Genomic DNA, 12060 nt, shown 5'->3' on the forward strand with positions numbered 1-12060 from the left:
TCATGGTCTTTTACCCTCTTCTACCAGATCCTCCTTCTCCAGCCCTTTATCTCTTCCACCAATCAATTTCCCAGCTCGTTATTTCAACCCTCCCCCTCTCCCGGTTCCAGCTATCACCTACCACCTTATGCTTCTTCTTGTGCTGAAACAACACGACTCTTTTGGATCCTTGGTCTCGACGAATTAGATTGCAATTTATTTCTGCTTCCAGGTTGATATGCTGGGGAGGGTGAATTTGGTTACTGTTTACTATTTATGGCCTTGATCAATATTAAGCCATGCCAAACTTTAGGTAGTATATTAGTAGTTATGAGGTTTGACAGGTGTGAAAATGTATTTAAACTGTTGATTAGTGGTAGTTACTATAATAATTAATGATTACCATAGCATTCCATATCCATGAAACAATGTCATAACATAAGTTAGTATCTACAGCAGGAATAGTGAATTGACAGATTGAGTAGACGAACAGTGGCATCAATGACATTCATTTTTTTTCCTAATAGATTTATGCTAAACAATCTGCTTTAGCAGGAAAGAATGTAGTTCTTTGCAGTTTATTTTGAATTGAAGAGCACCTGTTTTCTAGTGTTTTGGTTAAGCTTAAAAGATTTTGCCACAGAACTAGTATTGTATTTTTTTTCCTCCCCAGTGTAATGTAGAACTGAGAAAGGTGCTGTTAGTGACTGTTCCACATTGGCCACGAAGCATATTATCTTGCTTCATAATTTGTAGGTGTACAGGTCGCATTGCAAATGACGTAATCATCTGAAGTATTCAGCAGTGACTCATATAAAAATGTAATGTTGCTGTAGGAACACCAAGACAATTTTTATATCCCCAAGATATGTTTATTTTCAACATTGACGATTATTTGCTCATAAAAGATATTTAATCTCAAACTAGAAAACTTGAATATTTGATAAAATTGGTCAATTAATTTTATGATTTCATAAATGGGACTAGCTTATATGAGTGTGTCCTCAATATGGCAGTAGAGGAGGCCATGGACTGACATGTCAAAATGGGAGGTAGAATTGCCTGACATGTCAGATGTCAGTCCATGGCCTCCTTTACTACCATAATGAGGCCACACTCAGGTTGGAGAAACAACAGCTTATATTCCGTCTTAGTAGCCTCCAACCTGATGGCATGAACATCAATTTCTCGAACTTCCAGTAATCCCCCCCCCATCCCCTTCACCATTCCCCATCCGTGTTTCGCTCTCTCACCTCATCTCCTCCCCCATCCCTTATCCCCATTGTCTTCTGTCTCAGCTGTCAGTTTCCCTCTTCTTCAGACCTTTATCTCTTTTAACAATCAATTTCCCTGCTCTTTTTCATCCCTGTCCCTCTCCTCCTTTCACCTATCGCCTACCACCTACCACCTTGTATGTCTTCCTCCCCTCTCCCATCTTCTTGCTCCGACTTCTCCCTTTCCTTTCTAGTTCCGAAGAAGGGTCTCGGCCCAAAACATTAACTGTTTACTCTTATCCATAGATGCTGCCTGGCCTGCTGAGTTCCTCTAGCATTTTTTGTGTGTGTTGCTTAGTGGAAAGATAATCTTATATTTTGGTATGAGACTTCAGTGCAGTATTAACAAATTAATGCAATGGCGTGGATGCCACATTACATATGAGACATAATGCAAGGCCCCATGTTGCACTTCAGATGGGTGTAAATGTGTCACTTATCCCGAAGAAATCTTCAGAAAGTCTGATAATTCATCTCACTCAGCGCTCATGTTATGTGGTACATTTCAAAGGTGATTACAACTTCAAATGTAATTCACTGGTTCTGAAGCACTTTATACTATCCTGAATTGTGAAAGGAATATTTAAATTTCAAGTCTTTCTTTCTAGTTCTTAAGTCATTGAAGGACATGCTAACTAAAAGTAACCAAGTTGTGAGGCCTTTTACAAAGGCAATTAAAGGAAAAATAAGAACCAAGCAAAATGAGCAGTCTGTGTATACTGTTTTTTTAAAGGGTCACCACCAGTCAGAAAAGTTTTGAAAATTGATCATTTGCAGAACAGGATATAGTTCATTCTAACTCCAAAAAAAAACTCTGTCCTCAGTGCCAGCTTCTCATTACATCCTGTCCCTGCTTTCCAAGGTTTTAACTATGAGGCTGTATTGGCTTCCTGGATAAATTACTGGAGGCTAGAGTACAGATTTGCATTTGGATTTGGCCACTTCTTTGGCATTTTGCTGTTCACCTGCTGATTCGATCACACAAGGATCCCAAAATTATATTTGACTTTTCATTGAAATAAATGTGTTGGTACTAATGCCCCTTGTCAGGCACTTAAATGTTAAAATCTTTCCTACTGTCTCTTTGTCATGAGTTTCAACATGTTTTTGAGTAGCAAATCTGTGAATAAGTTACGTAAGGAATAAGGTTTCCTTTTTTGATAAAGCTCACTTGTGGAAGTTAATAGTTTTTTATCAGTTGAGTAATTAGATTGTATGTAACTTGGACTTTTTAATGACTGCAGCCTGTACCAGGATTATGAATAGCTTGTTTAGCATATCAGAGATCCTAGTATTGGAGATTTGCCATGTTGGTGATGTTGTCATGGTTTCCATCAGAGTGCTCCTAATGATCTAACACAGAAATTCCCCATTCATTTTTGTTTTGTTAAATAAAGCACAGAAAGTCTCTGTGCTTTATTTTATTCACCTTGCACGTTCAAGATTGTATTCTCTCAGGGAAATGAATTGGGATAGCTTTGTAAGTGGTTACCATATGTATTTAAAATCATAACATTCTTATCACTAACAGATAATGGCATAGTGATCTGCAAGTAATTATTTTTGTGTGTGGTGAGAAAAGCAGTTTCTGCATTCCTGAAGTTGTTTGACTTCCAAAAAGTTGAGAATCAGTTTGTGTTTACACATCACTGAGAAATTTGCAAAAGAAACGGTGCAAATATGGTTGGATTATCTATCACCAAATGAGCAGCAGTTTGTTTGTTTTTCCTTTCACGTAGGTGTGATTCATACTGTTAATTTCTTAAACCCATACTCTCTGAATTTGTAGGTCATATGTTTTGCTTTGCAGCTAAGTGAGTTACAATGCCTCCTGTTGTTCATCTTGCAAAGGGTCTAGTTTGAAATTACGAAACTTTGGTATGAAGTTTTGATCTGATCACATTGTTCTCTGTCAGCAAGGTAAGCCATGTTGGCATCTGGTCATATAAGTACAGCAGTTCTAGTATAAATGATGGAGAGTCTACATGAGTAGTATGATACATATCCGATATTAATATAATTCAGTTTGCCAGGGAAACTTCTACTGAGAGTTGCGATAAAATCACTTTCTCTTGGTGTTTTTTTTTCTGCAAATCTCTACAGTGGTTTTTCGCATTCTTCCTGTTTATATCCTGCCTCCTTCATCAAGGATCCTCACCATCTAGGTCATGCGCTTTTCTTGCTGCTTTTAGGAGGGAGGTGCAGGATCTTTGGTGCCCACACTGCCAGGTTCAGGAATAGTTAATACCTTTCAACCATCAGACTCTTGAAGCAGCGCGGATAACTTCACTCACCCCAACACTGAGCTGATTTCATAGCCTATGGACTCGCTTTCAAGGACTCAACATTATTTATTTGTTTCCTTTTTAGTATTTGCACAGTTTGTCATCTTTTGCACATGGGTTGTTTGTTAGTCTTTGTATGTTTTCATTGATTCTTTTGTATTTTTGTTCTACTGTAAATGCTTGCAAGAAAATGAATATCAGGGTAGTATATGGTGACACAGGTATACAATACGTACTTTGATAAATTTACTTTGAACTTTCTTCAGTCAGTCTATTAATTCACTTAGTGATTCAGATTATGTCTATTATATTGTTTGCTGTGCAGAGTATATATTTAAAAGTGTAAACTCACTTTTTGCTTGTATTGGGTTTGTTCCTTTGTAGCTAGATTAATAGCTGAGATCAAATTGTGATTAACTTTTCTCCTTGGCAGTTGTTTAATTAGATTTCAGATAACTGTTGTATCACCTGATGCTCACACCACCAACTGTTTCACCCAGAATGTATTCTAGATTAATGCTCTATTAATTAAAATTTATCAACTTATTACTGCTTTTCTAAATACACCTTAAATACTCTCCTAAAGCTGTTCTATCAGTATTGGCGAACCAGAATACTGCAGAACAAGTTGATAGCTCAATATTCTCTGCCACACAATGACTAATATAACACTAATGTAACACTGGTTCAGGAGCTTGGTGGGTAATAAATATTCCTGAACCTGGTTGTGTGACTCCTAAAGCGGTGGCGGCTCCTCCTCCCCCTCCTCCTCCTCCCCCTCCTCCTCCTACCCCTCCTCCTCCTCCCCCTCCTCCTCCCCCCCTCTCTCTCCCCCCTTCCCTAACAGGTTTATAATAGAGTTTAAAGAAAATTGTAAATGTAACATCTTATCAGATTTAGAGGTCGGAAATAAAGTTCAAAGTAAATTTATTATCAAAGTATATTCAGTATATGTCTCCATATACAACCCTGAGATTCATTTTCTTGTGGGCATACTCAATCCAATAGCAATAATAGAATCAGTGAAAGACCACACCAACAGGGCAGACAATCAGTGTGCAAAAGGCAACAAACAGTGGAAATAATAATTTCTTAAAAAGCAATAAATATTGAGAAGATAAGATGACGAGTCCTTGAAAGTGAATCCATAGGTTGTGAGAACAGTTCAGTGATGGGACAAGTGAAGTTGTCCCCTTTGGTTCAAGAGCCTGATGGTTGAGGGGTAATAACTGCTGCTGAACCTGGTGTTGTTAATTGAGGCTCCTATACCATCATCCTGATGGCAGCAGTGTGAAAGAAGCATGACCTGGGTAGTGAGGGTCCCTGATAATGCTGCTTTCCTGCAACTATGCCTCCATGTAGATGTGCTCAGTGGTGGGAAGGCTTTACTTGTGATGGACTGAGCCATATCAACTACTTTTTGTAGGATTTTCCGTTCAGGATCATTGTTGTTTCCATACCAGACTGTGATGTAGCCAGTCAACACCCTCCACCACACATCTATAGAAGTTTGTCAGAGTTTTAGATGTCATGCCAAATCTTCACAAACTCCCAAGGAAGAAAGGATGTTTGCGTGCTTTCTTTGTGTTGCTTATGTGCCCGGCCCAGGGCAGGTCCTCTGAAATGATAACACAGAGAAATTTAAAGTTGCTGAGCATCTCAACCTCTGATCCCCCGGTGAGGACTGGCTCATGGACCTCCGGTTTTGGCCTCCAGTTTCTTGGTCTTACTGACATTGAGAGGGAGGTTGTTTGGAGTGGCCAACATTTTTTATTTTACTGGAAGTATGCAGTGGATATGGAAGCCTCCATAGAGAGAGAAACGGAATAGAGGTTTCAGGTGGATGATTTTTCATCGGAAGTGAGAAAAGTTAGAGATGAGGAAAAGGAGAAAAACACAAAGAAAACTCTGGTAGGTTTGAAATGAGGACAAGCTAAATGACAACAATGCAAGATGAAAGAAAATGATTAGTGAATAACAAGGTTGGTCTCGAGGATCTGTAAAAGGAGAAGTAGAAGAAATTCCTAAAACTATATGAATACTTTAATTATGAAATGGAAATGAAGAAATGCACTTACCTTAAAATATAGGAGCAGAAGTAGGCCTTTCGGACTATTGAGTCTGCTCCGCCATTCAATCATGGGCTGATCTAATTCTTCCAGTCATCCCCAATCCCCTGCTTTCACCCCATACCCTTTGATGCCCTGGTTAATCAAGAACAAATCTATCTCTGCCTTGAATAAACCCAATGACTTGGCCTCCACAGTCACTCGTGGCAACAAATTCCACAGCTTTACCACCCTCTGACTAAAGTAAGTTCTCCGCATCTCTGTTCTAAACGGACGTTCTTCAATCCTGAAGTTGTGCCCTCTTGTCCTAGACTCCCCTACCATGGGAAATAACTTTGCCATATCTAATCTGTTCAGGCCTTTTAACATTCAGAATGTTTCAGTTAAGAGAGCTAACAATTGAGGATATTGATTATTTTAAATCTGGTTATAACATCTTCTGTCAAATGTAAAATGTCTAAATTAAAAATTAAGATGACCTCCATTATGCAATTAGTCTTAATTGAGAATATTTCTTAAGCCAGTAAAGTCCATTTTTCTCCATGTTAATTGCCCATTTGGATCAAGAGCAAGACTTGAGTGTGCAGAGTCTTGCTAGATAGAATGCTGCATCCAAAGAGAATGTTCTAGAATCTGCCATGAAAACAACCATTACTTTACCACACCAACATTTATGTTTATCAGACATAACACCCACTTCTTCCTTTAACACACCAGGAATCCTATTGATTTCTCTGAGGTTTCCTGTTTGAGGGCAGGCTTGCACTATAGAAGTCACACTACTGGATTGAGACAGTCCAAATTCATTACACATAGGACTCAAATAAGCACTTTTGGTGGGATTGTTTATTGGGCAATAAATATTTCCTGTATTGGTCAATATTATGTGGTGTATTACATTATACAATGTAAGCAGTTATTAATCGCCTTGCACATACTCTTGCTGTATCATATAACTTCTTTGTCACATATGGTTAACTCTCCTGAAACTGAGAACTTATTAGCATGCCAGGCATACAGTACAGAGTGACATCAGAATACTTGAAAAAAGCAGAGTATGCCAAGACATTCCTCTTTTGTTTCATCAGGGCAAAGATTGGAGTGGTCTTTTAGTTGAACTTGTTTTTAAATATGTCGCGCTGCTGTATTTTTATGTTGGCTACGAATGCTTAGGAATTTGAGGGGAGTAATGTTACACTGTATTCATTTGTCTACATGAACAAACGGTGAGGGTCATCACAGCAATGGAAGCTTTACAAATACCATCATTCAGCACAGTCTCTCAAATTTTGTTTACATATAGTCAACTTAAAAGTGACTTCAGGTTCTGCCCACTATGTCAAATAGCTGGAGTAGGAAATGTTGTAAGGATCCATCCATTCTGCTTCCTTTTGAATCACTTGTGGAATGTTCACAAGCTTTCATAATTTCTAACAATTTCCAATATTTTTAATGTCTCTCTGCTTCAGTCTGAGGTTCTTGCCTGTTTTGGGAAGACCACTATCATTCCAGAAGCTAAGAAAAACAAGGTAACATGCTTTAAGGACTCCTGCCTGGTGGTTCTGACATCCACCATCATGAAGTTGTCCAAGAGTCTGATCATGGCATGCATTAACTTCATTCTTCCAGGCAACCTCAACCCACTACAATTTGCCTACCACTGTAACAAATCTACTGCAGGCACCGCTTCTCTAGCCCTACGCTCACCTCTGGAGCAGCTGGATAGTTAAGACACCTACGTTAGGCTATTGTTGATTGACTGTAGCTCCATTTTCAAAACAATAATTCCAAGCAAACATTTTTAAGCTCCTAAACCTGGCACTTAATACCTTCCTTCCTAACCAATGGACCACAATCAGTAAGGATAGGTAGCAACACCTCAGCTCCAATTATTCTAAATGCTAGTGCTGCACGGCTGTATCCTCACACTCATGACTGCATGGCCAGATTTTGCTCTAACTTCATCTACAAGTCTGCAGATAATACCGGTATAGTGGGCCATATCTCAAATAATGATGAGTCATGAATACAGCAATGAGATAGGGAGCCTAGTGATATAGTGTCATGGCAACAACCTTTCCCTCAGTGTCAGCAAAACAGAAGAGCTGGTCATTGACTTAAGGGGTGGTGCACATGCTCCTGCTAACATCAACGGTGCTGAAATGGAGTGGGTTGATTGAGAGTTTTAAGTTACTGGGAGTGAACATCACCGATAGTCAGTCCTGGTCCAACCACAGTGACGCTGCAGCTAAGAAAGCTCACCGATGCCTTTACTTATTAAAAACTTTGGCATGTCCCCTTTGACCTTCACTAATTTTTTTAGATGCACCATAGAGAACATACTATCTGAATGCATTGTGGCTTGTTATGGCAACTGTTCTGCCTGTGACTGCAAGGAAACTGCAGAAAGTTGTGGGCGTATCTCAGCACGTCACAGAAACAAGGCATCCCTCCATGGACTCTCCACTTACACTTCTCACCTCACTAAATCAGCCAGCATTATCAAAAATCCCTCCCACTCCAAACATTCTCTCTTCTCTTGTTCCCCACTCTCCAATCAGATAGAAGATACAAAAGCCTGAAAGCAGGTTCAAGGACTGCTTCTGTCCCACTGTGGTTAGACTATTAAATGTTTCCCAAGTTTGAATAGATTGACCTCATACTCCACTTCATTTTGACCTTGCACCTTACTGTTTATCTGCACTGCACCTTCTCTGTACTGTAACACTTCATTCTGTACTCTGTTATTGTTTTACTTTGTACTACCTAAATACACTGTTGAAACAAAATGATCTCTATGGATGGTATATATCCTCGGTATGACTCTAAACTGCAACCGGTGATGAGGCTCTGACTGGGGACTTTCAGAGCTTTGGGGAAAGTGGAGTTACCCCTTAGTTATTCATTGCTCCCAGGGCCGCTCTGACCTGGAATGGTAGCACCTGCAAGGGTTCCTGTTCAGGATACGAGTGAAGGCCAACGGCAGATCCGGCAGGTTCAGTAACTGAACTTATGACAGAGAAGGCGGATGAGCTAGGGCCTCAAATGTCAACAGCTGTAGTACAGGTGGATGAACTTTTGGGAAGAGAAATGGCGATTTCTTTAGTTCGCCCAACAGAAGGCAATAGCAAACCACCGTTGCTGGATACTAGGTTTCCTAGAATCTATTTGCTAAGAAAACCATGGTTAAACTCACAAAATGTATCGCACAACAACAGTGTCAAGAGGATCTTCAAGACAATTCTGAAGATGCTTCGCTGGGTAGGGTTGATTCTGGTCAGCAGGGGATCCCCAACCGTCATCAAGCTACTGCTCATAAAATTCAAGTAACACAAAAGAATATTATTGCCACTTGGAATGTAAGAACTCTATATCAAGCAGGAAGATTTGACAATGTGATAAATGAAATGGAAAGACTAAAGATTAACATCATGGGAATTAGTGAAGTTTGTTGGATAGGTGCTGGAACATGTCAGAATAGAAATAAAACATTATTCTTGTGGAACATCCCATACTAATGGAGTAGGAATTCTTATGGATGAAAACATGACAAAAAGTGTTTTAGGACATTGGGCAATATCAGAAAGAATGCTCGTTGTTAGATTCAGAGGACAGCCATTTGAGTTAGCAATTATATATGCACCAACAACAGATGGAACAAATAAAGATGTAGATAAATTCTATGAAGAGCTTGAACAAGCAAAGAATGGATGCAAATCTCAAGATATTGTTATTGTCATGGGAGATCTAAATGCTAAAGTAGGGCAAGGTGCTGATGGAAATACCATGGGAAAATTTGGACTAAGGGAAAGAAATGAAAGAGGTGAGAAATGGGTAGAATTGTGCAAGATGAATAATCAGGTCATTATGAATACCTGTTGGCGTGTGACCAAGTGGTTAAGGCATTTGCCTAGTGATTTGAAGGTTGCTTGTTCGAGCCTTGGCTGAGGCAGCATGTGTGTCCTTGAGCAAGGCATTTAATCAGACATTGCTCTGCGATGACCCTGGTGCCAAGCTGTATGGGTCCTAATGCCCTTCCCTTGGACAGCCTCAGTGATGTGGAGAGGGGAGATTGCAGCATGGCCGACTGCCAGTCTTCCATTCAACCTTGCCCAGCCCTGCGCCCTGGAAAGATGTAAAAGTAGAACTTAAAAAAAAACTAAAGAAGCAAAAACCTGAACAATCCCTTGACTACTTGCAATTAATTAAAGAAGAAAACTTGAGACAAAAAATTTACAATTGAAGTAAGGAATAGATTTCAAAGTCTAGAAATAGAATTTGTTGAAGATGATAGCAATCATGTAGAAATGAAATTTAACTCTCTAAAGGATACCTTGGTAGAATCAGCAAAGTCAGTGATTCCTAAAAAAGAAAAAAACACAAAGAATAAATGGATGACAGATGAAATCAGAAGTCTAATGGAAGAAAGGAGACGGAAGAAAGCAAATCCTATAGAATATAAATCCTTAGGTAAAAGTTAAAAGCTTATGTCAAAAAGCCAAAGAAGAATGGTTAAACCAGGAATGTGAGCAAACAGAAAGAATCCCTATTACTGATCCAAAAGGGTTCCATCAACAAATCAAGAATATCACTGGTAAAAAGCTCCTCTGTTCTTCAGGTGGATGTTTGAAAGCAAAGGATGGTACCATTATCATGGAAAAAGATGACAGTATGAACAGATGGACTTAATAAATTCAGAAATTGTTTGAAAACGATCAATGTGAAAAACCAGAAATTAAGAAAAACATTGAAGGTGCAAGTATTTTAAAATCTGAAGTTTGTAATGCAATAAATAAGATGAAGAAAGGAAAGGCAGCAGTTCCTGATGAATTAGTAATAGAACAAATTATTGCTCTTGAAGATTATGGAATTGAAAAACTTACTGATTTAATCAATGACATTTATGAGACTAGAATAATACCAGAAGAGATGAAAAAAATCAGTATTTATCACTCTTCCTAAGAAACCTGGAGCAATAGAATGTGAATTACATACGACCATAAGTTTAATGAGTCATATCACCAAGATACTTTTAGCTCTTTTCATCAAAATTCTTAGAAGTAAGATGCAAGCTGAAATAGGCAAAGAACAATGTGGTTTTGTGAAAGACAAAGGTATAAGACAGTCCTTCCAGGTGAGGCGACACTTCATCTGTGAGTTGGCTGGGGTGATATACTGCGTCCAGTGCTCCCGATGTGGCCTTCTGTATATTGGCGAGACCCGACGCAGACTGGGAGACAGTTTCACTGAACACCTACGCTCTGTCCGCCAGAGAAAGCAGGATCTCCCAGTGGCCCCACATTTTAATTCCACGTCCCATTCCCACTCTGAAATGTCTATCCACGGCCTCCTCTACTGTAAAGATGAAGCCGCACTCAGGTTGGAGGAACACACCTTATATTCTGTTTGGGTAGCCTCCAATCTGATGGCATGAACATTGACTTCTCAAACTTCCGCTAATGCCCCACCTCCGCCTCGTACCCCATCCGTTATTTATTTATATACACACATTCTTTTTCTCTCTCTCTTTTTTTCTCCCTCTGTCCCTCTCACTATACTCCTTGTCTATCCTCTGGGCTTCCCCCCCTCCCCCTTTTCTTTCTCCCTAGGCCTCCTGTCCCATGATCCTCTCATATCCCTTTTGCCAATCACCTGTCCAGCTCTTGGTTCCATCCCTCCCCCTCCTGTCTTCTCCTATCATTTTGGATCTCCCCCTCTCCCTCTCAAATCTCTTACTATCTCTTTCAGTTAGTCCTGACGAAGGGTCTCGGCCCAAAACGTCGACTGTACCTCTTCCTAGAGATGCTGCCTGGCTTGCTGCGTTCACCAGCAATTTTTATGTGTGTTGCGTGAAATTCCAGCGACTGCAGAATTCCACCTGACGATGATGGATGGTATGCAAGACAAGTTTTCCCACTGTACCTTGGTACATGTGACAATCAGAAAATTCCATAGTAAGTTTGATTTTTTCAAAAAATTCCTACTGTAAGCTGTTGGCATTCCTAAATTGCAGGAAGTATGATAGCTGTTTTGCTGTTCATACCTTATCTGAGCAGCTTTGTTAGATAATATTAGTGGGAATTCTCCTTCACTCATTAACAATTAAAATCTGATCTAATTATAATCATAGAGGTTCTACTGGTATCAACTGTTATAAAAAGAGTTGGATGCAACACCAATAACTGGTTTGGTGGAATTCTAAATCAACAGTGGAGAGGTTTTTAAAAAAAGCTCTCTTTATAAGATTGCTGATATCCCATGAGTGAAGCTTATATTTTGGAGTGTTCCAAGCCACAACCCTGACCTTTTGGCTCCAATTCTGCTCTTGCAGTAAGTTGGATGCACAGTGAGTCAAAGTTTTAGTACACACTGACCACATCTACAAGGAAGCAGCATCAGTCATCAAAGCCCCTCACCGTCCAAGCCATGCTGTCTTCTCCCTGCTACCAGCAG

At 39.7% G+C, this 12060-nt stretch overlaps 1 protein-coding gene across 3 annotated transcripts in view; it reads left to right on the top strand.

The window, feature by feature from the left end:
* The window catches only part of pfdn1 (prefoldin subunit 1), a 78119-nt gene that overhangs the window by 48733 nt on the left and 17326 nt on the right, over positions 1 to 12060 (top strand). The window contains exon 4 of one of the 3 annotated variants that reach the window (XR_010018633.1): positions 11356 to 11561. The exons of the other annotated variants lie outside the window; for them this stretch is intronic. The gene's annotated coding sequence lies outside the window, so the exon portion shown is untranslated. The remainder of the gene's footprint in view (positions 1 to 11355; positions 11562 to 12060) is intronic. 3 annotated transcript variants of the gene reach the window in all.

This window comes from Mobula hypostoma, chromosome 7 (assembly GCF_963921235.1).
Source record: "Mobula hypostoma chromosome 7, sMobHyp1.1, whole genome shotgun sequence".
Taxonomy (NCBI): Eukaryota; Metazoa; Chordata; class Chondrichthyes; order Myliobatiformes; family Myliobatidae; genus Mobula; species Mobula hypostoma.